Below are 24,573 nucleotides of genomic sequence, written 5' to 3'. Positions count from 1 at the left end.
TTATTAAAGCCTTGTTGAGGCTTTTGTTGATCCTTCCATGAGAAATTTGGATGATTTCTCCATGAGGGATTATAGATGTTTCCATAGGGTTCACCCATGTAATTCACCTCTACTATTGCAGGGTTCTCAGTATCATAAGCTTCTTCTTCAGAAGATGCCTCTTGAGTACTGTTGGATGCATCTTGCATTCCATTCAGACTCTGAGAAATCATATTGACTTGCTGAGTCAATATTTTGTTCTGAGCCAATATGGCATTCAGAGCATCAATTTCAAGAACTCCCTTCCTCATAGGCGTCCCATTACTCACAAGATTCCTTTCAGAAGTGTACATGAACTGGTTATTTGCAACCATGTCAATGAGTTCTTGAGCTTCTGTAGGCATTTTCTTTAGGTGAATGGATCTACCTGCAGAATGGTCCAATGACATCTTTGATAATTCAGACAGACCATCATAGAATATATCCAGGATGGTCCATTCTGAAAGCATGTCAGAAGGATACTTTTTGGTCAGTTCCTTGTATCTCTCCTAAGCTTCATAGAGGGATTCACCTTCCTTTTGTCTGAAAGTTTGAACATCCACTCTAAGCTTACTAAGCTTTTGAGGAGGAAAGAACTTAGCTAAGAAAGCCGTGACCAGCTTATCCCAAGAGTTCAGGCTATCCTTAGGTTGAGAGTCCAACCATATTCTAGCTCTGTCTCTTACAGCAAATGGAAAAAGCATGAGCCTGTAGACTTCGAGATCAACCCCATTGGTCTTAACAGTATCACAAATCTGCAAGAATTCAGTTAAGAACTGAAAAGGATCTTCAGATGGAAGTCCATGGAACTTGCAGTTCTGTTGCATCAGAGAAACTAATTGAGGTTTAAGCTCAAAGTTGTTTGCTCCAATGGCAGGGATTGAGATGCTTCTTCCATGTAAATTGGAATTTGGTGCAGTAAAGTCACCAAGCATCTTCCTTGCATTGTTATTATTTTCGGCCATGTCTCCTTCTTTTTCGAAAATTTCTGTCAGATTTTCTCTAGAGAGTTGGGCTTTAGCTTCCCTTAGCTTCCTCTTCAGAGTCCTTTCAGGTTCAGGATCAGCTTCAACAAGAATGTTCTTATCCTTGTTCCTGCTCATATAAAAAAGAAGAGAACAGAAAATATGGAATCCTCTATGTCACAGTATAGAGATTCCTTATGCAAGTATAAGAAGAGAAGAATGTAAGAAGGAGAAGAGGAAAAACTCGAACACAGAGAGGAAGATGGGGTTCAAATTTTTGGGTGGAAGAGAAGTGTTAGTAGATGAATAAATAAATAGAAGGAGATGAGAGAGATTGAATTTCAAAAATCAATTAAAATAAAAATAAAATTTAAAGTTAAATTTTGAAAATTAAAATTGAAATCAAATTAAATTGAAATTAAAACAATTAGTTAATTAAAAAGGAAATTTGAAAAAGAGGGAAGGGATTTTCGAAAATTAGAGAGGGAGTTAGCTAGGTAGTTTTGAAAAAGATAAGAATCAAACAAAAAGTAAAGTGGTTAATAGAAAAAGATTTGAAAATCAAATTTGAAAAGATAAAAAGTTAGAAAAGATTTTGAAATTAAATTTTGAAAAAGATGTGATTGAAATTTATTTTGAAAAAGATTTGAAAAAGAATTTTAAAAAGATTTGATTTTGAAAATTAAAGTTGATTACTTGACCAACAAGAAACAAAAAGATTTGATTTTAAAATTTAAAGATTGAACCTTTCTTATTAGGCAAGTAACAAACTTAATATTTTTGAATCAATCGCATTAATGGTTAGCATTGAATTCGAAAATATGGAATAAAAATAAGAAAAAGATTTTGAAAATTAATTTGAAATTTTCGAAAATATGAAAGACAAATGAAAAAAGTTTGATTTTTTAAAAAGAATTGAAAAAGATAGGATTTTTAAAATTGAAATCTTGACTTGACTAACAAGAAACAACTTATTTTTAAAAATTTTTTGAAAAAATCAACTCAAATTTTCGAAATTTATGAGTGAAATAAGAGAAAGATATTTTTTTTATTTTTGAATTTTTATTGATGAGAGAGAAAAAAGAAAAAGATATCTTTTTGATTTTTGAATTTTAATAAGGAAAGAGAAAAACATCAAAAAGACTCAAAACATAAAAATTTTGGATCAAAACAAGGAAAACATGCAAGAACACTTTGAATGCAAAGATGAACACCAAGAATACTTTGAAGATCATGATGAACATCAAGTATGTATTTTTGAAAAAATTTTTAATAAAAGAAAACATGCAAGATACCAAACTTAGAAATTTTTAATATTTAGACACTAAGAATTCAAGAATGCATATGAAAAACAAGAAAAGACACAAAACAAGAAATTTTAAAGATCAAACAAGAAGACTTATCAAGAACAACTTGAAAATCATGAAGAACAAGAAAGAAACTCAATGCATGTGTTTTCGAAAAATTTTTAAGAAAAATAAAAGGATGCAATTGACACCAAACTTAAAAATTGACACAAGACTCAAATAAGGAACACAAAATTATTTTTTATTTTATGATTTTATTAAATTTCTTTTTGTGGATTTTTCGAAAATTATTTTGGAAAAACGAAAAAGAAGAAAATTTTTTTGTATTTTTCGAAAATAAGAAATAAAAAGCTTAAAATTAAAATAAAATTACCTAATCTGAGCAACAAGACGAACCGTCAGTTGTCCAACTCGAACAATCTCCGGCAACGGCGCCAAAAACTTGGTGCACGAAATTGTGATCATCAATGGCGCCAACAACTTGGAGAACTGAGCACTAACATTGAGCAATTAAGGATGGAGCATCAAGAGCACTCCATCACCCTCAATAAAATAAAAGAAGATCCAAAAGCCATAAGGGAAGACTAAAGGGCTATGAGGGAAGAGCAATAAAGGCAAATGAGTGATATTGAAGAGATCAAGCATCACATTGGATCCTCAAGGAGGAGCACTAGCCGCCACCATTAAAGGTGGACTCGTTCTCTTTTACTTCTTTTCCTTTTCTATTTTCTGTTATATTTTGTTTGCTTTCCTGTTCTAGTTGCATGATTATTTGCATTGATGTCTTAAAGTTGTAAAATGTTCCATATATCTCTCACTTTACTTAAAAGAAAATTTTATTTGAAAAGAATTGAGAGATGCATGAATTTCAAGTTTAAAATAAGAATAGTTTAATTATGTTGATGTGGTGGCATTGCTTTTGTTTTCTGAATGTATGATTAAACAGTGCATATTTAAAGTTGAAATTTTAGAATGTTGGCTCTTGAAAAAATAAGGAAAAAGGAAAAGTATTATTGGTGATATGAAAAATCAATAAAATTGATTCTTGAAGCAAGAAGAAGCAACAAAAAAAGAAAAAGAAAATTCTTGCATGCGAAAAAAAAGTGGCAAAAAAATGAGAAAAGAAAAAAAAAGCAAGCAGAAAAAGCCAGTAGCTCTTTAAACCAAAAGGCAAGAGCAAAAAGCCTATAACCCTTTAAACCAAAAGGCAAGGGTAAAAGAATCCAAGGCTTTAAGTATTAATGGATAGGAGGTCCTATAGGAATAAAATTTTGGCCTAAGCAGCTCAACCAAGCTGTCCTTAATCATGTGCTTGTGGCGTGAAGGTGTCAAGTGAAAAGCTTGAGACTGAGCGGTTAAAGTTGAGGTCTAAAGCAAAAAGAGTGTGCTTAAGAACTCTGGACACCTCTATCTGGAGACTCTAGCAAAGCTGAGTCACAATCTGAAAAGGTTCACCTAGTTAAAGTGTCTGTGGCATTATTGTATCCAGTGGTAATATTGGAAAACAAGGTGCTTAGGGTCACGGCCAAGACTCTAAAAGATGTGTTCAAGAATAAAAAAGAACTCAACTAGGAGAGTCAATAATATCATCTTGATTCTAAGTTCCTAAATATGCCAACCATTCTAAGTTTCAATGGATAGTTTGATGCCAAAACTATTTAGAAGCAAAAAGCTACTAAGTCCCGCTCATCTAATTGTAACTAAGCTTCATTGGAAACATAGAAATTTATTGTATCTTAATTTTCTTTTTATCCTACTGTGTTTTTAGTTGCTTGGGGATAAATAACAGTTTAAGTTTGGTGTTGTGATGAGCAGATATTTTATACGCTTTTTGGCATAGTTTTCATGTAGTTTTTAATATGTTTTATTTAGTTTTTATTAAGTTTTTATAGGTTTTAGTGTTAAATTAACATTTTTTAATTTTACTTTGAGTTTGCATGTTTTTATACAATTTTAGGTAATTTCTGGCTGAAATTGAGGAGCTGGAGCTGAAGTCTGATTCAGAGACAGAGAAAGCACTGCAGATGTTGTCCGGATCTGACCTCCTTGCACTCGTAAGAGCTTTTCTGGAGCTACAGAAGTCCAAATGGAGCGTTTTTAACGGCTATGGAAAAACGACTTCTAGAGCGTTCTAGAAATATATAATATTCCATACTTTGCTTTGGATTAGAAGTCCCAAAATTAGCGTCCAAATGCAGCTACCTGCCCCCTTCCTGGCGTCCAGCACCCAAGGAGCAGAGCCCAGCATCCAAACGCCCAGAGAGGACCCCCTAGCTGGTGTTTCATGCCTAAAAGACCTCATAGCACGTGAATCTCATCAAAGCTCAGCCGAAACACGTATCAAGTGGGCCCCAGAAGTAGATTTTAGTACTAAAAAGACTATTTTAGCCTTACTAGTCATTGGTTTAGTATTTAAGAGTTATTTCACATAATCATTCGAACAATTACACACTACATTCGAGTTTTACCATTATATTTCCTTTCATTATGAGTTTTTAAAGCTCCTAGGTTGAGGGGAGGAGCCCTGCTGAGTCCTATGAATTAATAAAAGTATTACTGTTTCTTCTTTGATCCGTGTTTGATTTATTTCTAATATGTATACTCGATCTTCAACATGGTGAATAGGATGATCAGTGGCAATCAGCTCTGTTCATCATACTAAGATGAACGTGCCTGACAAACACCCGCATCTACTTGGATTTGTGTGAATACGTGACTGGAAAGCGTAACCAACAGCTATATTTATACATCTCTCAAACGGTTAATCCAGGACTTCGTTAGGGACTTCTCGAGACACCAGTTCAGCTGATTTATAGGGAGAATAGGGTTTCCGTGGTATAGGCTAGAATCCAAAAAAGCAGCATTCTCTGATCTGGAAGATTCAACCCTGTCTGTGATGTTTTGAGTAGGATCGCCAAGAGAATGAACTGCTAGAGCTTCACCCTTTGTCAGATCGAATGACCACGGCCAATGGTGTTCAATCTGTAGCGGAGGAGATCAATGACCACGGCGTATGGCGTTGATCACATATAGCCTGCCACAGAAGAGATCACTCACAAGCATAGAAGACAGTAATACCAGAGTTAATCCAGAAAGGCTAAGCAACTCCAATCCTTAATTATAACCCTTTTACTGATTTCCCTTTTCTTTATTTACATGCCAACTTAGTTTAAATCTCACAAATATTTATCTATCAACTTTTGATTTTGCCTGACTATGACCTGCAACATAACCATAGCTTGCTTCAAACCACAATCCTCGTGGGATCGACCCTGACTCGCTCAGGTATTACTTGGACGAACCAGTGCACTTACTGGTACAGCTGTACGAAAGTGTGGGGATTCGTGCACCATCCACCCCATACTATTATATATTGATAGAAAGTACGTGATGTCTACATTCCAATTCCATTGGAATCGCATCATTTGGAGTTCTACAGCTCGAGTTATACTCTATGGAAGGTGAAGAGATAAGCTGGCCTTACAACAGGTTGATACTATGTTCATCTTTGCACTTTTGGGGCAAGTTTTTGCGCTCAAATTTAGTGTCCACCATGTAGTGCCATATATGCTTGGAAAGATCTAGATTCCTACTTTCCAATGCCATTAAAATTACCTCATTTAGAGCTTTTTAGCTTAAGTTATTCTTGTTTGAAGAAGACACGGTCAGGCTGCCAGGTGCTAGCGTTAACGCTGGCGTTAGTGGGTTAACTTGGCCACTAATGCCAGCTTCTTCTTTTTGGAGCAAGTTAGCACTGGAGTTAGTGGACTAACTTGGCCACTAACGCCAGTACCTTTTCATTATCAACGTTGGTACTGGCTTTAGTGGGCTAACTTGGCCACTAACGCCAGCACCTCTTCTCCTTGGCAACGTTAACCATGGCGTTAGTGTGCTAACTTGGCCACTAACGCCACAACCTCTCTACTTCTTCTCTGCTTCTCCTTTGCTTCTCCTTTAAACTCCTTTCTTTTTTCATGCTTGTTTTGTGCTTTTTACTTCCTTTTTCACCAATTTCTACAAATTCAAACCAAATCAAAGAATTGAAAGTAATCTATGATTTAAGCACAAAAGTATTCAATAATTAAGCATGATTAGTGAAAATTAAAGGTGAAAAAGTATAGAAAAACATAACATCATGCGCAGTCATCACACCTTCTAGGGGTTGGACGCCCTAGCTGCCCCCTTCTGGGCGTTCAGCGCTCTCATGAGTGCCTTGAACTACAGCTTGTTCATCTTTTGCCAGCTCTTTTCCCTGCCCCTTACTATTCTGAGGCTAGGTGTTCAGGGTACTCTTTAATTATAGAGCTTAGCACTCTTTCGTTGTCTATTCAGACAAGTGCTGTTTAGCCTGGTTCAACTGTGCTTCCATATTCTTGCTGGAGGCTTGGGTCTTCTGCACTTCTTCTTGCAAACTCAGCAACTGTTGTGTGAGGCAGTGTAGTTGCTGGGTCAATGAGTTACTTTGCTTAGGAGGGTATGATTCAGTGGTTACTGTCTTAACCTCTCCCTTCATTGGAGTTTCATTAGATGAGTACTGATGCTGATTACTAGCAACTGTCTCAATGAGCTCATGTGCTTCCTCAATTGTCTTTCTCGTGTGGATTGAACGAACTGCAGAATAATCTAAGGACATTTTAGTCATATCTGTGAGTCCGTAATAGAAAATATCTAGCTTTACCCATTTTGAAATATTTCAATGGGACACCTTGTTAATATCAGCTTGTATCTCACCCAAGCATCATGATGAGACTCATTCTCTTCCTGTCTGAAGCCTTGAATGTCCAGTCTTAGCCGGGTTAGCTTCTTTAGGGGGAAATAGTGGTTCAAAAACTTGTCCACTAGTTTATTCCACATTTTTAAGCTTGATTTGGGCTTATTATCCAACCACCTCTTTGCTTGGCCTTTTACAGCAAATGAAAAGAGTAGCAGCAAGTAGACATCCTGGTCTACTCTGCTAGTTCTTACTGTGTCAGCTATTTGCAAGAATTCAGCACGAAATTCTGTGGGTTCTTCTTCTGGAAGTCCTTGAAACTGGCAGTTTTGCTGCACAAGAGTGATTAGCTATGGATTGAGCTTAGAATGAGTTACTCCAATAGGAGGTATACTGATGATGCTCCCATGGAAGTCAGTAGTGGGGGCTATATAAGGCCCCAAGGTTCTTCTTGGTTGTGTCTCTCCCTCTAGATCTATAGTGCACTCTTCCTGTTCCTGCATACACAAACAAAAGACCTCCTAGTAAGATACCCAAGAAGAAAGAAATTTTTTTTAATTAAAATTTTGAAATTAATAAAATAATTAAAATAAAAAGTAGAACTTAATTCAAAAATAAAAAATAATTTTAGAAATTTTGAAAAATTTTGAAAACAGTTTAGGGAAAGAAATTTTGAAATTCAAAAAGAAAGAGAAAACACCAAAGAAACACCAAAATTTTAAAATTCAAATTTAAAATTTGAATTTAAATCAAATACTAGAATCAAGGAAAAGATAATTAAGATATGCTTTGGAAATTTAAAAATTAAATGAAAAGAAAAAGAAAAGATTTGAAAATTTTAAAGATTTGAATTTCAAATTTGAAAAGAACAACTAACAAAATACTCAACTTTTAAAAATTTGAATTTTAAAATTAAGGATAAGATAACAAGGTTTGAAAATAAAAAAGATAAGATTTGAAAAAGATTTGATTTTGAAAGTTTTTGGAATTTAAAAAGAGAAAGTCAAAGAGAGATTTTAAAATTCAAATTTAGAAAGAGATAGTCAAACAAGATAAGATAAGATTTTAAAATTTAAGATAGAAGATTTGATTTTAAAAAGCTTTGAAATTTAAAAAGTCAAACAAAGATTTTGAAAGAAAGAGAAACTAACAAGATACTAAACTTTTTTAAAATTTGAAATTAAATAAGATAAGATAACAGAATTTTGAAAATAAAGGAAAAAGATATGATAAAAATTTAAAGATCAAGAAAGATAAGCAATATATGATTTGAAATTTAATTTTGAAATAGAGAGAAGCCAACAAAACACTAAATTTTGAAATTTGAATTTGAAATTTGAATTTGAAATTTTTTTTTCTTTTGAAAATTGAATTTGAATTAAGATAAGTTAACAAGATTTTGAAATTCAAAGAAAGGAAAGATAAGATAAAGATTTGAAAAGATAACAAGATAAACAAAAAGATAACTAATTGGACACCAAACTTAAAAAATTTTAAATTCAAAACCTATTAAATTGGAAAATTACAAAGGAGAAACACAAAAAGACTAAACTTAAAAATTTTGAAGATCAAGGACACTAATTTCGAAAATGTGAGAAAGGAAAAACACTAAGGTACCATTTGTTTTGAGATACTGGGACAGAAACTAAGAGACTGAGACTAAGTATCATGTTAGTTGGCCCAAAAACTGGTACTAAAATTTCAGTGTCTGTTCCCATAATTTCAGTATTTCAGTACTTCCAAAAAGTGGGGACATAGAGGACTGAAATTTTTGGAGACAGAGACTGAAACTTTAATCACATTTTATACCTAAAATACTCCTATTTCAATTAATTAATTCTAAATTTACCCTTTGTGTAAATTAAATTAGAGTTTTATTCTTATTTTAATCTCTGTCTTTCATTTTATACCAAACACAATACTGAGACTTATTTCAGCCTCTGTCTCTCAGTCTCTTCTCTTAGTCTCAGTCTCTCAGTCCCAATCTCTCTTCCAAACACTACCTAAAAGACACTAAACTTAAAAATTTTGCAATCAAACAAAGAAAAACACTAAGAATAATTCGAATACCAAGAAAGAAAAACAAGAACAAGTTTTTAAAAGCTCAAGAAAAGACAGACCAACTAAAGCCCAAAAGACAGAACAATACTAACCAAACAGACACCAAACTTAAAACTTTTTGAAATCAAAGCATTAATTTACGAAAATTTGCAAATACAAACCGAGAAAGACACCAAACTTAGAGATTTTTTAAATCAAATACTATAATTTTCAAAATTTTGGAAAGAAAAAACATAAAGAGACACCAAACTTAAAGATTTTGAGATCAAACAAAGAAAAATAGCAAGAACAATTTCGAATACAAAGAAAGAACAATTAAGGTAATTTTTCAAAAAAGTAAAGGAAAGAAAACCCAAGAAAGACCAAAAGACACCAAACTTAAAGATTGACACAAGACTCCAACAAAAGATAACGAAAAGAAAAGGTTTTGAAAAAGCTTTTGAAAAAGAAAACAAGAAACACAAGTAAAAGAGCAATAAAACCTCAAAAAGTACCTAATCTAAGCAACAAAAACTTGGTGCCAAAAACTTGGTGCGCAAAATTGAACTCCGCAAGTTTCGCACAGATGAACCGGCAAGTGCACCGGGCCGTCCAAGTAATACCTCAGGCGAGTGAGGGTCGATTGAGCAAGCAATGGCTATCTTGTAGGTCTTAGTCAGGCGTTTAGAGAAGATGGTTGTTTGTTTGAAAGCATAGTACCAGATTGATATAAAAACAATGATAATGATTTAGTTAAGGCTTCAAAGATGCGTATTCTTTCCGGATTAACTTTTCTCATTGTCTACTTCAATAACGAATGATTCATTCAATGGAAGTCGTAAGTGACTAACTCATGTCCTCTCATCATGTTAATCTCTTCTAACCATAGCAGTCCACCAAATTCGAGCAACTCATGTCCTCTCATCATGTTGACTCAGGGCTTCTCATTGTAGCCGAAGATGAAGCTCTAAGCAATCCACTCCCCTTCACGATCTTACTCAAAATGCCACAGACAAGGTCGGATCTTCTGAATCAGAAAGTGCTGCTTCTCTGACTCTAGCCTTAGTGCCACAGAGACCTCACTAACCCACGGACAACGGAATTTTATGTCACATATCCAAAGTTGCCCAGGCACGCTCTTGGAATCCGCAATGCATTCTCCAGCTTTAGTTCAATGCTATATGGGTCTGGGCTCGCACGAAACCCATGTAGAACAAGGATGAATGTCACGGTTCACCCCCGATTCATTGAGATTGAAGAACGAGAACGCATAGGAGAATAGAATCAAACTTATTGAAATAGAAACAGTAATATTATTATTCCATGAGAATCAGCAGAGCTCCTAACCCTAACTTAGGAGGTTTAGTTGCTCATGCTTTACAGAAGTAATAGAAGTAATGTGTCTGTGCTTCTCCCCTCCTAGGAGGCATGATCCTCAGGAAGAAGGAAGTCTTTTATTTATAATAAAATACAAGACACAAAGGATGTTACCCATAATTAAAAATTACAAAAATGTGATAAACTAAGCTAGAGGGTGCGAAAATCCACTTTCGGGCCCACTTAGTGAGTGTTTGGGCTGAGCTTGGGGTGAATCCACGTCCTAGTGCTCCTCTTGGGGCGTTGGACGCCGAGTTTGATCCTATATGGCGTCCAAACGCCAAGCTTGCTCCCTTTGGGGCCTTGAACGCCAGAAAAGTGGTGTTTTGGGCATTTAACGCCCATTTTGGACCTTCACTTCCAAAGACAAGTATAGACTATTATACATTTCTTGAAAGCCCTAGAAGTTAGTTTTCCAATGCTTTTAAGAGTTTGTCAATTGGACCTCTGTAGCTCCAGAAATGCTTGCTTGAATGCATGGAGGTCAGAATCTAACAGCACCTGCAGCCCTTTCTCTGTCTCTGAATCAGACATTTCCAAAACTTGCCAAAATCACCCAAAAAATAACCTAAAATCAAAGAAAAACCACAAAGACTCAAAGTAGCATCTAAAAAGTTATTTTTACATTAAAACCTAATAAAACATATTAAAACTCAACAAAACATAACTAAAATGCTAGTGTGCGAAATTGAACTCCGCATAACTGAACCGGCAAGTGCACCGGGTCGTCCATGTAATACCTCACGTGAGTGAGGGTCGAATCCGACGAAGATTGCCGGATTGAACAAGCGATGGCTACCTTATAAATTTTAGTCAGGCAATTAGAAAAGATAGTTGTTTGTTTGAAAGCATAAACGAAATAGTAAAGAACGAAATACCAGATTAGTGTAAAAGTAATTGTGGATAATTAGTTAAGGCTTCGGAGATGAGTATTCTTTCCGGATTAACTTTTCTTACTATTTACTTCTACAACGAATGACTCATTCAATGGCAGCCGTAATTGACTAACTCATGTAGCATCCTCATCAAGTTAGTCTCTTCTAAACCATAGCAGTCCACCATATCTGAGCAACTCATGTAGCATCCTCATCAAGTTAACTCATGGCTTCCTATTATAGTGGAAGGTGAAGACCTAAGCAATCCACTCCCCTTCACGATCCTACTCAAAACACCACAGACAAGGTCGAATCTTCCAGATCAGGGAATGCTGCTTCTCATACTTTAGCCTTGACGACACAAAAACCTCAGTAATCCACGGTCAACAAGATTATATGTCACATATCCAAAGTCGCCCAGGCACGCTCTTGGAATTCATAGTGCATTCTCTAGCTTGTGGTTATATGCTATCCAGGCAAGACTCACACAGAACCCATGTAGAACAAGGATGATTGTCACGGGTCATCCTTAATTCATGATATGAAGAACGAAAATGCACAAGAGAATGGAATCAAACGTATACTGAAATAGAACAGTAATATTATTAATCCATGAGAATCAGTAGAGCTCCGAACCCTAATTTAGGAGGTTTAGTTGCTCATGCTTTTACAGAAAGTAAAATATATTATCGTAAAATTAAGGCAAAAGATCCTAAACATGGGTGATCTTTTCCTATATATACTAATCTAATAACTAAGAAGCACAAAAATATGATAAAATAGAATAGAGGTGCGAAATCCATCCTTGGGCCCAATTAGGTTGAGTACTTGAGCTGAGCTTGGCGTCCAACTTTGAGGAATGACCGTTGAACGCCCATTAGAGGGTGATTGGCACTGCCTTGTGTCTTGGTGGGTGTTGAACGCTGAGGAATTCATATTTGATGATGATTTTTGGTTGAATTTGAATGGATTTCACCATATAAACTTGCACTTATTCCACTAAATAGCATGCATTTGAACTTTCCTCCTAATTTGTGCTTGATTATGAAAACATGCTCTTTTGTGCCTAATTTGATTAATTTTATTCCATTTACCTTCCATTCGATGCCTTGATGTTATTTGTGAGTGATTTCAGAGGTATAAGGTAGGAATGGCTTGGAGAAAATGGAAGAAGAGCATTCAAAGTGGATGAAGCATGAAGAATCAAAGGAGAAGAGCTCAGCCTAGTGTGCGTGCACACAGACTTGCGTGTATACGCACAGCCATCGAGTCAGAGCCACGCGTGAGCATGAGCCGCATCATGTGCATCGCGTGTTCCATTCAAGCATCGCCTAGTGTGCGTGCGCACGACCTCCTGTGCGTACGCATGGGTCTAGATTTTTTGCAAAGTGTGCGGACGCACACGTCTATGCGTCCGCACAGGTGGACGCACATGCCTTCATTAAAATCTCACGTGACTCGCAATTTTTGGTGGTTTGGAGGCCCATTTCTGAAGCCATTTAGCTCATAAGGATGAGAAAATGAAGACCATACCATAGCATAATATTAGTGTAGCTTAGGAGTAGTGGTAGATAGCTTTTAGTTTAGTTTTTCTTTAAGTTTTTCATCATCTTCTCTACTAAGGTTTATACTAGGGTTTTTACATTCAAGTGCCACTTCAATTTTGATCTTGGATTTTGCTAATTTCCATTGTAAGTATCTCTTTGTCACTACTCTTTATAGTTACATTGTTCTTACACTTTCTTATAATTCAAGTTAGAGTTCAATTTCACTTCTCTCTTGCAATTTCTATTTCTTGTTGATGAAATTGATTTTTGATGATGTTTACATGCTTTCTTGAGTATTTATTGTTGATTGAGATTATTTGTTGCTTTTAGTTTCAAGGTTTTACTCATTTTTCCCATGTTTAAGGTTTTTGTCCACCAAGTGTTTGACAAAATGTCAAGCATGATTTTGGGCTAGTTTTCTATCTCTTGGCTTGGGGAAATTGAGCAATTAGGTTCCTGGAGTTGGAATGTCCAACATTTAGTGTCAATTTTGGATTGTTAATTGTTCTTGTTCCCACTAATGCTATGTTGTTGCTAAGGTAATTAGCAAGCAATTTAGGATTTGTGGGTTAAGGACACTTATGCTCATTTAACTTATTCTCTGATGTGAGAGTTGATCAAGTGAGATTAATCCATTTTAGTTGTCATAGTTGTGGTTCCAACAAGGAAAGGACCTTAGCTCACTCCAAGCCAAGATGTGTTTTATGCTTTGATTTCTTCATACACATTTACATTAGTTCTTTTTATACCTTACTTGTCTATATTGCATAGTTACTTCTTTGATTCCTTTATTAGTTCATTTATTACAATTTTGCATGTTCTTTTATTGCTTTATATGTTTATCTCTTTTTTGAAAACCCGATGATCCTCACAACTAAGATTGCACACTCATTGGTCTCAAGTGTCCTTGGGAGACGACCCGGGAATTAAAACTCCCAGAATTGAATTGGTTTTGAATTGTGACATATCCTTTGGATTAAACATTTTATCTTGGGGATTAATCGTTGGTCTAGCCTATACTTTCAACAATAGAATTCTAATTTGTGAAAACCTAGATCGACGTGCAAGCCGCCACGCTTCAAATTTGGCGCCGTTGCCGAGGACTCAGTTTAAGTGCAATGTGAGTATTTGGTTCTGGTTTGCTACTTGGCACTAATTTGTAGATATTGTTTCTATCTAGCTAGTCTTGGTAGTTGTTAATTGTTAGGTTGGTTTATGTTTATTTGTCTATTCTTGTTTTGCTTTTCATAATTGCATGCTTCTATTGTTTCCTGAGTTGAATGACACGGTCGCTTTCAGACCCAAGCTTGGCCCCTTTTGCTCCGGAAATAGAAAGAACTTTAACTCATATTAGGCAAGCTCAGCGCCGGGTAGCATTTGTGAATAGTGAATTGGGCTTGCTTGAAGAGCACTCAAATTCACTATCACTATCAATCCATGACCATCATTCATCAATCAACGAGGAAACCTTATATTCATCTATGGGGAGTGCTGAAATCTCTATGAATGACTCGGGTGATGACACCATGGCGGATCCACCTCATAGAATCACCTCAAGGGAAGCCGAAGCTCCTGATATCAAATTGCAACCGATACAAATCCGGTATCCGGCTTTGGATCCAAATTTTGAGCTTAAGACCGGCACAATCAACTTGCTTCCCAAGTACAATGGACTACCTGGAGAAGATCCTCTTAAGCATCTTAAGGATTTTCAAGTTGCATGCTCCACTGCGAGAAGACATGGTGCAGATGAAGTAGCTATTTTAGTGTTCGCTTTCCCTTTCTCTTTGGAGGGAAAAGCGAAAGAATGGTTTTATACTCAACGAGATGGGGAGACTCTTTATGAGTACTAGGAGAGATTTAAAAACTTGTTGAAAGCTTGCCCCCACCACCGTATTGACGAGTTGGTTCTTATTAGCTCTTTTGTCAAGGGATGAATCCCCAAGATAAGCTTCTCCTAGATGCCTCTAGTGGAGGATCCCTTACCAAAAACAAGACCGTCGAGGAAGCGTGGGAGATCATAGCTGACTTGGTGGATTTCAGTCAACACTCTAGGGCAAGAAACCCACAACCAAAAGCTTTAAGTGAAGTTTCTCCTTCTAGAGATGCCATTTTGACAAAGACCCTTGGTGAGATGACAATTTTGCTGAGACAAATCACCCAAGGGCAACAAATTTCCCAAGCTTTGATAGCTCCTCCACCTCAACCTCTAAGAATTGAAGGACCACTAAGATCATGTGGTATTTGTGCTTGTAATAACCATTACACTGATGAGTGCCCTTAACTCCAAGAGGACACTACATTAGCGGTAGCCAATTCATACCCACAAAGACCCAACTACAATCAACATGGAGGAAGTCAAAACCAAGGGTGGAGGGATAATTCTAATCAAAGGTGGAACCAAGTACCACATGCTCAACCTTACCCAAGCCAACAAGCCTACTATCATCAAGCTCCTTAAGATCAACCACAATATCAACAATCCTACCAACACCCTTCACAATCTCAACCTCAAGGGAGGTATCAACATCCAAATAGTAATAGTAGATCCAACCCTCCTCAAGGAAACCAAGGTCCTCATCCTAATCAACCCTACATGAATGACACACTCCAAACCTTTATGCAAGAGCAACGAGAATTCCAGAAGAAACAAGAAGTGTATATGGCTACAATTGCCGAAGCACTCACCCGTTTGACTCTTTTGCCTCTGACTACACAAAATGCCCAACAAGCCTCAACTTCTAGTAGTTTGCCCTCACAATCTCAACCGAATCCTAAGGGGAGCATCAATGCTATCACCCTTAGGAGAGGCACCAAGTTGGATGAAATTGGTGTTGTGCCTACAAGTTCTAGTGAGGAAACCCGCAAGGAAGAGGTAGGAGAGGATATGAGAGTGATGAATGATGAAGGGAAGATGTTGAGAAGGATGAGGAGGAACCACTCAAGACCAAGGAGCCAAAGAGGAAAAATCCGATTGAAGAGCCTATGCCCATTCCATTCTCAACTTTGGCAAAGAAGGTCAAGATGCAAGAACAACTTGACCCCAACATGGTGGAAATTTTTAAGAATATTGAAGTCACAGTCCCTCCATTTCAGGCCATTCAACAAGTGCCCAAATATGCCAGGTTCCTCAAAGATGTTTGTACTCACAAGGAGAAAATTGGCGAACTCAACAAAAGGGCGGTAGATGATTCTATCTCTTCTTTAATTCCGAAAAAATGCAATGATCCTGGCCCATGTTTGGTTACTTGCTTGATTGGTGGGATTAAGTTCACAAACTGTATGTGCGATTTGGGAGCGTGCGTAAGTATTACGCCACTCCCCATTTATGAGAAATTGAACTTGTCACCCTTAAAGAGGTCCGGGGTGAGATTCGTGTTGGCCAATAAGAGTATTGTATCAGTTGTGGGGATTGCAGAAAATGTTCTGGTTGACATCCAAGGTTTACTCTTCCTGGTAGATTTCCACATTTTGGAGACTCCTCCCATAGACTCAGACAAGCCATCATCCATTCTACTTGGAAGGCCGTTTCTAAAGACATCTGATTCAAGCTTAATGCACATTCTGGAGTCTATTCTTTTGAGACCGATGGCAAGGTAGCAAGATTCACATTGGAGAAATCAAGGAAACCCATCCTCGAAGCTTATTCTATCTTTGGGTGTGATATAATCGAAGATGAAGTGATTGAGGTTGGCAAGGAACAACAAGAAGAGAAGATTGCCAAGAAGTCTAATTTAAGATATCACACTCAACCAAAGAATGCCAAGGAGTTGGAGATTTTCCTCCTTGGGGAAGTTTCAAGTGACCAATGAAGCCATGCAAAGTCCAACTTAGGACTCTAAACCAAAGTGCTTGGTGGCAGACACCCCACCATGGTAACATTGTTCCAACTTTATCTTTTATTTGTAGCTTTTTGAATTAGTTGCTTTCTCGTGATATGATGATTAGCTTAGTTTTGATTTGATATTTTTGGATTGAATAAGTTGGATTTCTTGTGGATTATGAATTTATGCTTGTTTGAATGACTTGGGGTTGGTATGTTGCTATGTTATAGAAGGAAACATTAGTTTTGAAAAGAAAAAATTTTTGAAACAGGGCACCTATGCGTGCGCACCACCCTGTGCGCGCGCATACAACTGCATTTTTCGCTTTCTATGCGACGCACGCCTCTGTGCGCCTGCACACCCCTTGCAGCACCCTCTAATCGCAGTGCCAGCACTGCCTATGCATGGGCGCTGCCCTATTTTCTGAGCCCTGTGTGTGCGCACGCAGCCTCCTTATCGCGCTTCTTGTGCGGCCGCACAGACGTGTGCGTCCGCACACCAATTGACGACCCCTCTGGTGGTAGTGTCATCATGAGCTGTGCGCGTGAACAACCTCCCCCTACCTTTGTCCTTGTATGTGCACATGGACCTGTGTGCGCACGCACACATGACTCTATATCTCAAGCGTTCTTAAAAAAAAAGCTTTCTGTGCGAACGCACGCCCTTGTGCGTCCGCACGCGTTGTTGCAACCCCACTGGTGGGAGCAATCGCACACTCTGTGCGGCTGCATCCCTTACCTGTTCTGCATTCTGTGCGCACACACCAGCTTATGCGTACGCACACACCCCTCTATCTTGCGACCCCTGTGCGCGCGCTCCCTGCTGTGCGTCTACACACGCTTATTCACTTCCTCTGGTCGCAGCGATCGAATGCTGTGTGCGTTCGCAACCCTTCCAATTTCTGCCTTATGTGCGTCTGCATAGGCCCCTGTGCACCCGCATACGACTCGTTTTGGGCGTTAACAGGGCAACCTGCCCTGATTGAGCAACAGTCTCATATTTTCTTCTTCTTATTCACTGCTACTGCTCCCTCCATTTCTGCCCAGTCAAGGTGACCCTGCCGCCAGTCACCATCGCCGTCAGGCCACCGCCACCACCTCTCTCTCTCGTAACCACTCTCTCTCTCTCTTACTTCACTTTTCTTTTCTTTCCCTCTTTCCTCTCTCTTTTATCTCTTCATCACCGGTGAGTTTTCCTCTCCGGCATTTTTCCGGCGAACCTAACCGCCACAAGTTGCAGTGGCGATAAGGATTGCCATTGTTTTCTTTCCCATTTTTGTTTGTTTCAACCTTCAATTTTCATGTTTTTATTTTTCTTTTTTGTTGATTTTTGCAATTGTTTTGATTTTCTTTTCATTTTGCCTAGATTAAATTTAGTGCTTTTCTTTTCTCTTTGTATTGCAAGTGTTGATATTTGATTATGGGTTGATTATGATTGAATTTGAGCATTGATTGTGATAACCTTGCACATTTCATACCACATGTTTGATGAAATGCATCAATGAACTTTTTGCTTGATTCATATGGCATGGCCATTATACGTGTTCAATTTATCTCTTGTTAGGCATATTGTATGAATTGTGCAACTTCACTTAGGACTTTTGATGGAAGTTAAGTGAATTCACCAATGCATTTCCTTGTTTGTTGATGTGCGATTTTGGTTACAAATGCATTGTGTTGTGTGAAACTCTATGGTCATTGTTCATCTAGGAATTTGAATTCGGTAATCACTTTACAATTGTTCAGCTTTAGATGATGTCTTGATCAAACATCTTTTGGCCTTAACTTAGAACGTTGCACATGTGGTTACCACTTCTTGAGGATGAGTAATTGACACTTTACTTTGAGTGAATGCTGGTTGTTGTTGTACACTCTTTTGCTAATGAAATTTCTTGCCAACAACCTCAATGACCATTACATTCAAAGCATGTTAAGGAATCAATTGGTGCGAGCTTGAAGTTGCTTTTATGTAGATGCTTTAGCCTTGCAACTAAAGCACTTATTTGAGAAGCAATGAACTTTATCTGCTTGGATTAGTAAGCTCTTAGGAGTGCATCAACACTCAGTGACTTGGGTTAACTAATCCGGGATCATCAGCTGAAAGTCCACTATCAAGAGCAACCTAACTACAAGGCATTTAGTAACCCAAAGAGGTGCTGGGCATCAATGTTTTAAGAAGGAATGTGAGCCAAGTGTCTATGGTGAATAATGTGTCAAGTATAAAGAAAAGAAAATGAACTTGCTACACATGACACTCAAATAAAGCTTATAAACAAAGTACTAGCCAAGGATAAAGGAATAACGAGAGGTCATAGCAGTATGTTACTTGAAGCTTAAAGGAGACTTTCTAGGCCTAGGAGTCAATAAGAAGTGAGAATTTACATATCCACGCAAAATCCCATGAACTATCAATAATACTCTGCTAGCATGAACATCCTCTTCCATTTCATTCTTTCTTCTCAATAAATCTTTTCTTGCTTGGGGACAAGCAAGCTTTAAGTTTGGTGTTGTGATGACAAGTCATCTTAGCCTATTTTAACTAGTCTTTTTCTTTTGTTTTCATTAGAATTATGCACTTTCTTGAGCCATAAGCAAGCTAATTGGGTAGATTTTCATGTTTCCTTTGATTTAATCAACCATGTATGAATTCATGCTATTTCATGAGGTTTTATACTATAATTGTTACATATTATGAAAGAATGAATATCTCATGATTTTAAGCATAGCTTTGATGTGTTTGGTTGATTAATGATAGGTGAAGAAAGCTTGGAGAAAGGTTGAAGCAAGAAGGAATAGCTAGGAGTAAAGAGAAGACAATGGAATAAGTGAAATTGAACCAGGAAGCAAAAAGCTGGACCTAAAGTTAGCCTCAAACTTTTGCACAAACTTTTGGGTGAAAAGTTAGCCCCAACGTTAGCCCCTAACTTTTGGGCTAACGTTGGAACTTGAAAATCACTCCCTGGGTACCAAAAGTTTGCGCCAACGTTAGCCCCTAACTTTGAGGCTAACGTTGGCACATGAAAATCACCCCTGGGCACCAAAAGTTTGCGCCAACGTTAGCCCCTAACTTTGAGGCTAACGTTGGCATGAAGAAAACCTCCCTGGGCACCAAAAGTTTGCGCCAACGTTAGCCCCTAACTTGGTGGCTAACGTTGGCACATGAAAATCACAAGGGGAGGAGCAAAAGTTTGCGCCAACGTTAGCCCCTAACTTGGTGGCTAACGTTGGTGCCACAAGTGCACAAGGTAAGGCCAACGTTGGGGCCAAAGTTAGACCCCTAACTTTGGCACCAACGTTGGTATCAGCTAGATATGGGTGCTGATATGAAAAGTTTGGGCAAAAGTTAGCCCCTAACTTTTGCTCAAACTTTTGGTCCAACTTTTGTAAAACTCAAACCCGGTTCAATTGGTTCACTTTGGTTCTTCTCCAAACTTCAAGAGCAATCAACCAAGGCCTCTTTCAACCCAATTCCACCAAGAGCAAAGGCCCAACTCAAGGCTTGAAGATCATTTGAAGAAAGTGTATAAATAGGATAGAATTCAAGTTCTTCGGGGAGCTTTCTTTTGGAATTTTCATAATAGTTTTCGGAGAGCTTTTGATATTGAGTGATCTTTAATTTCTTTGTCTTGGGGAAGGAGAATTCACTTCTCTTCCTCTCAGTTTTATTGCTTTCAATTTCAATTACAATTGTCTTAGATTTTTGGGTTGGAGAATTGAAGAAATTCTGTTTCAATCTCAACCTTGGATCTCACTGCTTTATTTACTGCTTGATTGAATTTCAATTTCTGTTAATTGCTCTTCATCCACTTTCTTTGAATTTCAATTTCAATTTCTTGTTGGATCTAGGAAGGCATTGAGATCTAGACTTGGTTTTCTAGTCTCTGGGTCCTGAGATCTAATTTCCCAATTTTACATTTTCTGTTTACTGTTTTCATGTTCATTTACTTTTCTGCTTCAAGATCCAATCTAACCCAAACCTTCTTCTACTTCTCGGCTTGATGCAATTTACTTTTCCTTGTTTAAATTCTGCAAATCCAATCCCCAATTCCCTTTACAATTCCAGTCGTTTACATTTCTTGCACTTTAAGATTCCGCAATTTACATTTCTTGCATTCTAAGTTTCTGCTATTTAATTTCTTGTTCTTTAAGATTCAGCACTTTAATTCCCTGTTCTCTTTACTTCCATGCAATTTAATTTCTGCAAATCACAAAACACTCAACCAAATCTTGATTCGCTTGACTAAATTAACCACTAAGCTAAAATTGCTCAATCCTTCAATCCCTGTGGGATCGACCTCACTCCCGTGAGTTTTATTACTTGATACGACCTGGTACACTTGCCGGTTAGATTTGTGTGTTTTGGGAGAAATTTATTTTCCTACCAAAATACTCATCAAGTTTTTGGCGCCGTTGCCGGGGATTGATTAGATTGACAATGATTAAGTGAGGTGGTAATCTAGATCAAGCACTTTTTCTTTAATTTTGATTAACCCACTAACTGTTTGATTTTTTGCTTAAACTAACTAACACTTCAATCTAGCAGAAGATTGAAGTGTCACTGGTTTTGTGCATTTCTCATGCTCTGCTTGTATGTCAGGTACAAGAAGAACCACACCCAATTTTCATGAACAAGACGAAAGAACTCTCAGGAGGTTATGAAGAGCTGAAAGAGGGAAAAACATTGTTGGAGAAGAGGAATCAGACGAAGAATTCCAAGAGATGGAGGAACATTCAACCAATCCACCAGGTGGAGCAGACAACAACAATGACAACCCACCCCAGAGGAGAGTTTTGGCTTCCTATACCTTTGCAAATCCTAGACATTGTGGGAGCAGCATCTTGGCTCTAAATGTCAATGCTAACAATTTTGAACTCAAGCCACAACTCATCACTTTGGTTCAGAACAATTGCTCTTTTGGTGGAGGACCACTTGAGGACCCACACCAACATTTATCCACTTTCTTGAGAATATGCAACACTGTCAAAACTAATGGAGTGCCTCCTGACAGTTACAAACTGATGCTATTCCCATTTTCTCTCAGGGACAAGGCCACTCAATGGTTGGAATCTTTTCCAAGGGACAACATCAATAACTGGGATGATTTGGTAACCAAGTTTCTTGCCAAGTTTTACCCACCTCAGAGGATTATAAGGTTGAAGGCTGAGGTACAAACATTTACACAAATGGGGGCTGAACCCATCTATGAGGCATGGGAGAGGTACAAGGCTCTAATCAGGAAATGTCCCCCTGCCATGTTTAATGAGTGGGAGAAGCTGCAGAACTTCTATGAAGGCTTAACACTGAAATCCCAGGAAGCTTTAGATCATTCAGCTGGAGGTTCCTTGCAACTCATGAAAACTGCAGAGGAGGCTCAAGAACTCATTGATATGGTGGCCAACAACCAATATTTCTTTGCTCATCAAAGAGGCCGCCAACCATCACAAAGGAGAGGAGTAATGGAGCTAGAAGGAGTGGATTCAATCTTGGCTCAAAACAAATTAATGCAGCAGCAAATTCAACAACAATTTGAGCAAATGACCAAGAGGATTGATGGCCTCCAAGTTGCAGCAGTCAACACTAGCCAACCATCAGCCACATGGGGGCAAAATGAAGAAATCCAAGAGGAGCAACAGCAGGAACAAGTCCAGTACATGCATTCAAGTCCAAATGAATTCTATGGTGATACCTACAACCCCTCATGGAAAAATCACCCCAACCTCAGATGGGGAGACACTCACAACCAAAACCAACAACCATGGCAGAGGAACTCAAACCAAAACAACCCAAGAAACAACCAAAACTACAACCAGCAGCAGACTAACCAAAACATATACAGAAAACCTCAAAACAACTACCCTAATCTCAACTAGCACCAATCCAGCAACCATTCCACCAACCAAAATGTTTACCACCCACCACCCACATCTCACAACCCACCACAAGCACCACCTGAACCTCAAAGACTCACCAATTTAGAGACCTTGATAGAAAAAATGATGAAGCACCAGGAAATAACAAACAAAAACCATGAAGCATCATTAAAGAGCCTAGAGAGGCAGATTGGGCAACTCTCCAAGCAAGTATCTGTTGAGAGACCTTCAAACTCACTGCCCAGTGACACAATCCCAAATCCCAAGGAGGAGTGCAAGGCAATACAATTAAGGAGTGGGAGAACATTGATAAGCAACAATGACACTACAAAGAAACAAGCAGAGAACATCAAAGAACCAACAGAGGATGAGAAGCAAGCAAAGGACGATGAAGCTAAGGAGCAAGTTGTGATGCCAAACAAAAGCACTGAGAAACTTAAAGAGAAGGACAACCAGCTACATAGCTCAAAGAAAGTGGCTCAGGGACAGCAGCAAATAGGAAAGAGCATCACACCTCCATTGCCTTATCCCCAGAGGTTCAACAAAGAGGTTAAAGACCAGCATTTTCACAAATTCCTTGAGATTTTTAAGAAGCTGGAAATCAATATTCCCTTGGCTGAAGCACTTGAGCAAATGCCTTTATATTCCAAGTTTCTGAAGGAGCTTATCAACAAGAAAAGAAGTTGGCATGAGAAGGAAACCATACTGCTCACTGAGGAATGCAGGGTTTTGATTCAAAAAGGGTTTCCCCCTAAGCTTGAAGATCCAGGGAGCTTTTTGCTACCTTGCACCATTGGGGAATTAACCATCACTAAAGCAATGTGCGATCTAGGAGCAAGTATCAACTTAATACCATCCTCCTTGGTAAAAAAGCTGCATATAGAGGAAGTTAAACCAGTACAGATATCTCTAGAACTAGTAGATAAGTCAATGGTATACCCCAGGGGTGTAATTGAAAATCTTTTGGTCAAGGTGGACAGTTTTATATACCCTGCTGATTTTGTGATTCTAGAATCAAACGATGATGATGGTGACTCTGTTATTCTGGGAAGGCCATTCTTGGCCACTGCTAGAGCTATCATAGACGTAGAGGAAGGAGAATTAACTCTCAGAATGCATGACAAGAGCGTCACTCTGAAGGTGTTACCAGAAGCACAGTTTGGTAATAAGAAGAAAGATTGTATGAAAATTGACAAGGGAGAATCACAGTTGAAGGAAGAAGCTGACAAAGAGAGTCACAGCAACATCCCAAGGCTAAGGATTGTGCAGACCGATGAAGAGGCCCAAGAGGATATTGGAGTACTAGCCACTGAGAAGAGAGGTCCCCAAGGGAAGCCTACGGCCAGAAAAGAAAGATCAACAAAAGGAAAGGTGAAACGGAGAAACAAAACAAAAAGGGGTTGGAAGAACAGGAAGATCCCAACAGAGGGGCTTTCCAAAGGTGACAAAGTGCAACTGATATATCAACAGCTGGGGGGCAAACCAACAAACTGAGGACTACTACACTGTCAGCAACATACTCTCATTAGAGCATGCTGAAATTGAACACCAGGGAACAAAGAAGAGGATCACAGTCAAGGGAGACAAATTGAGGCTCTACAAGCACCAACCACCATGAAAGAAAGCCCCAATGTCAAGCTAGTGACATTAAAAGAGCGCTTGTTGGGAGGCAACCCAACCTGAGGTAGTTTTCTTTTCATAACTATTTCAATAAAAAGGTTAAATGATTGGTATGTATTGCAAGGAGCTAAGTTTGGTGTTTCACACCAAAACAATTTAAGGGAGAATAAAGGATTCTAAGTTTGGTGTTCCACCAAAATCTCACTTAAAAGCACATTCTCACCTTCTGCACAAAGGGTTACTAGCTCCAAGCAATCTGATAAATCATTTAATCATTGTCTGTTTCTAGTTTTTAGTTTTATTACCTTTAGCAAAGACTTAGGCTTTCACATATGGTTATGCATAAGAAACATGGCAAGGGACTAAGTTTGGTGTTCACACACCAAAGTAAGTTCAAACGCCTACAAGAAAGTCTTGCA

The 24,573-nt window shown here is 38.1% G+C and overlaps 1 non-coding gene across 1 annotated transcript; it reads left to right on the top strand.

The window, feature by feature from the left end:
* Positions 1-482: 482 nt before the first annotated feature.
* Positions 483-590, top strand: LOC112738673 (small nucleolar RNA R71). Its single transcript, XR_003169619.1, has one exon. It is a non-coding gene; the product is annotated as a small nucleolar RNA R71 (small nucleolar RNA).
* The last annotated feature ends 23,983 nt before the right edge of the window (positions 591-24,573 follow it).

Source organism: Arachis hypogaea, chromosome 13 (assembly GCF_003086295.3).
Source record: "Arachis hypogaea cultivar Tifrunner chromosome 13, arahy.Tifrunner.gnm2.J5K5, whole genome shotgun sequence".
Taxonomy (NCBI): Eukaryota; Viridiplantae; Streptophyta; class Magnoliopsida; order Fabales; family Fabaceae; genus Arachis; species Arachis hypogaea.
This window is presented reverse-complemented; position numbering and strand designations above follow the sequence as displayed.